Below are 3,827 nucleotides of genomic sequence, written 5' to 3'. Positions count from 1 at the left end.
GCTGAGGACACCTGGCTGACTTCACCAAGCGCAAGCCGCATTGCCATGGTAATGAGCACATCAGCAGGAGACTCGTGTGAGCAAAGGGATCCAGAATGAGTGCGGTGGCATGGCCTCAGTGAGGGGGTTGCTGCTGTCCCCGAGCAGGGACCCAGCAGCAGCTTCAGATCTCCTGGTGTCCAGCAAGCCCTGGTTCTCCGCGGGCCCAGCACTGTGCCCACAGCCTCCACCCTTCCTCCCCCATGCTGAGGGCTCTCTGTCCCCGTGCTCCATTGTGCACCGAGTGCAGCCCCTGCTGCCAGCTTTCCTGCAGGCACTGCTGCCAGGACATCTGTGCCCAGAGCTGCTCCCCCAGCTCAGTGGAGTAGCACCATCCGGGCACTCGGTGAGACGTGTCTTCCCTGCCTTCCTTCCGCCCGCAGGCATTTGGAAAATACCTCGAGCCTTCTGAGAAGACAGAGCTCGTCCTCATGGCCATTAAGGCCCTGAGAGACTCAAGCCTGGATGCCAAGGAGGCGGCGAGCAGCATCCTGGATGTGGCCATGGGAGAGCCCGCCTCATGGCTAGCGCAGGTAAGTGGCGTGTGGCTGCCTTGCTGTGCCCTTCCCTTGAGCGCTTCCAGGCTTTGTGTGTCCCCGTATCCCTCTCTCCCTGACCCAGGCACCTCAGGCACCTGGCAGCACAGTCGGATGGGAAGGGCAGTGGTTTCTTGGGAAATGGCTGCACTCCAGCAGCAGCCCCGACCTCCCCTGTGTGCCCTCCAGGTTCCGGACATCGTGAGGTGCATCTATGAAAACAGGGAGTGCATCTGCACGGCATCAGCCCGGCACAGCCTGGACTCGCTGCTTCTGCTGGTGACCGACTGGTGTCCCAGGGAAGTGGTCACGATCCTGTTGGGGTTGTCTCCGTCGTGTGACAGGTACTGACCCCAACAGTCCCTGTGAGCTTCTTCCATGCCCAGCAGCAACAGGAACGCTATCCCAGACCCCTCCTGCTCACCCAGGCAGGGACCCGGCCCCCAAGCAAAGGTCTGGAAGGGGCCGGGGCTGCAGGACTGCCTGGATCCTGCGGGCTGTCCCAGGAACCACGCGGTGTCGAGGCAGCTCTGCTGACAGAGCACTCTGGTCCTGCAGGGCTGCTCTGGCCATCTGGGATGTGCTGCTTTCCCAGCCCCACACGGTGGAGAAGGCCTTGAGCGAGCTGCTCCGACAGCTCCAGGGCAAGTGGCTGCACGGCGTCTTCAGCTCCAACGCAGAGGAGGTCGCCTGCTTCCTTCGTTTGTCTGTGAGTGGCCAGAGCAGTCCTTGCTCGCTCTCTGGGCTGCATCTGCCTCTGTGGGAAAAGGGGCCCGGCCATCTCCCCTCCCACCTGCCCCCAGATGGTCACCTCCTCCAGGACATACGGCCACGGCCCCTTGGGGCCGGCAGGGACCGGCCCAGCACTGGGTTCCTTTGCGCCAACTGTGCCAGGGCCACCCCACGCTGCGTGGGCCCCGGAGCCCTTGCCCTCAGGGAGCCTCACGGTGTGGGGAACCCTGCAACTCCTGCCAGTCTCCCACTGCTCTCTTTCTTCCAGCTGCTGGCCTCAGGTTACGGGAACGCAGAGGAGATTGCTGGCCAGGACCAAACCCAGAGGTTCCTGCAGCGTACAAGCCCGGGTCTGCTCTCACTGGAGCTCAGAAGCCTGGTGACACTGTCGCAGAGACCTGAGACGGTGAGTGGGGCACGGGCAGGCTGCAGCCACGTTGGCAGCCTGGGGCTGGGGCTGTGGGTAACGCGGAGGCTAGTGCTCAGTGGCCAGAGAATTTGTGCTAGGGTGCTCTTTCCCCATTTTGCGAAAGGGAATTCTGTGCTTGATACAGGCAAGGAAAATGCTAGACCTGCTGCCGGACGTCATGGGCACCCAGGAGAATGCCGGCTCTGAGGACAAGATGAAGGCTCTGCTGGTTGTCCAGAACGTGCTGCGTCATCTGGGGAGGAAGGAGGCCAGCCCCGTGGCTCTGCAGCTGCTGGAGAAGCTCCGGCCGGTCTTTGATGATGTAAGGCTGCTGTGGGAGCCTCAGCCCCACCGCTCGGCCCTCTGCAAGGACAACTGCCCATCAGCCCAGCCCCGCAGGGCTATTTGGGCCGGGGTTTTCCCTCCTGGCTGTGGAGTCTGGCTCCAAAGCATCTCCTCTCACAGCAGCCCTGCCCTCGACCCTGCTCTGGGAGCGGCTCTCGCTCCAAGTCTCCTGTCCTCCTCCCTTCCAGGAGTGCAGCCAGCTGCGAGAGCTCTCCATCTGCCTCTTCAAAGATGCGATGCAGATGGTGGTGGGGAACAACAAGCAGCAGACAAAGGAGCATGTGTGGAGAAGCCTGATCCCACTGTTCTTTCGCATGAGTGACCAGACCAAGAGCGTGGCCAAGGTACAGATTACGAACCTGAGCAGGGATGCGGGGAAGGCTGAGCTGACACCACAAGTGTGGCCTGGGCACCAGGGAGGGAAAAGGGCTGCTGGCAGTCCGACACGAGGAGTCTGTGTGGTCTCAGGGTCCAAGAGCTGGAGTCACTGAGGACGGGGCAGACCCTGCTTCCCTGCATGGATCCCACCACTGCCTTCCTGTGGCCTCCTGCCACAGAGGCGAGGAAGATGGGCTCCTGTTTCTCCCTCCTTCCCCCATTCACCTCTCCTCCAGCGCACCCAGAGAGAGGATCAAAAGGAAGGAAGGAGAAGCTGGCACGGACATCTCCCACGCCTGCAATACGTGGTCCAGCAGGGCTCAGCAGCAGTCCATGGCCACCAACACCTGACCACGAGAGTCCCTAGAGACTTTCTGGTTGTCCCTGCACATGCTGGAGGCCAGGGCTTTGAGTCCCTGGAACCCCAGCCCCTGTCCTTCTCCACAGGCAGCTCAGGAAGCCCTCCTCGTTGCTGCAAAGCTGCTGAAGTTGAGAAATCTCACCCGCCTGACCCAGACGCAGCAGATATTCCGAGTTGGGGAGTACTTGGTGAGGACAAGCCCCAAGCCCTAGAGCCCAGTCTGGACAAGGGGACAGCCGTTCCTGCTCTGCTCCAGCCTAGAGACCAGAGCCCAGAGCCTGGAGCCTCCTTCCCTTCCCCTGGGCCCAGAGCCCCCGGGGCTGCTTCTCCAAGCCCCTTTCCCCTCCCCACTCTCATGGTGTGGAAGGAGACCCTAGGCTGTCTGGGCCCTGGCAGCGGGACAGAAGGGTCACAGGACCTCCAGACCCCTATGCCTGCAGCTGTCTCTGTGCCTCAGCGCCACAGGGCTCCTGTCTGGGAGATGGGAATGGCCTGAGGTGGCAGGGGTAAAGGGGATGCTGGTCCAGCTGCCTGGGAAGGCTGCGTGACACTCTGTGCCCCTCTACTCTCTCCAGCTGGTGAAGGCCAAAGGCAGAGCTGCAGAATACCTGCACGAGAGCCTGGCATACTTGCAGGATGCTCAGGACACCTTGCGAGAGGCGGCCGTGCGGTTTGTCGGTGAGCCACAGCCCCCGGGGTCCCTCTGTTGCAGCCTGGCCCCAGTCCCCGCCGCTGCGCTGGCAGCAAGGGGAGCCCTGGGGCTGCCAGAGCCCTGGGTGCCCCGTGACGGGCCTGGGCAGCCAGGGCTCGGTGCCTCCCTCTCCCACCCCTGCCCACAACGCTGGGCTTGGCTGCAGCCTCGCTCAGTCCCTCACCCCAGCCCGGCACTGCCCTTCCCTGGGGTCTCCCTGCTGAGGGGGAGCAGGGGCTGCAGCCAGACCGGCAGAGCCGGGAGCTGTGCTGCTGGGAGCACGCTGGGGAGCAGGCGGCTGACAGAGCTCTGTGCCTAGGGCTTGCCGCGCGCCAC

This window comes from Phaenicophaeus curvirostris, chromosome 3, assembly GCF_032191515.1.
Source record: "Phaenicophaeus curvirostris isolate KB17595 chromosome 3, BPBGC_Pcur_1.0, whole genome shotgun sequence".
Classification (NCBI taxonomy): Eukaryota; Metazoa; Chordata; class Aves; order Cuculiformes; family Cuculidae; genus Phaenicophaeus; species Phaenicophaeus curvirostris.
Note: the sequence above shows the minus strand (reverse complement) of the source record.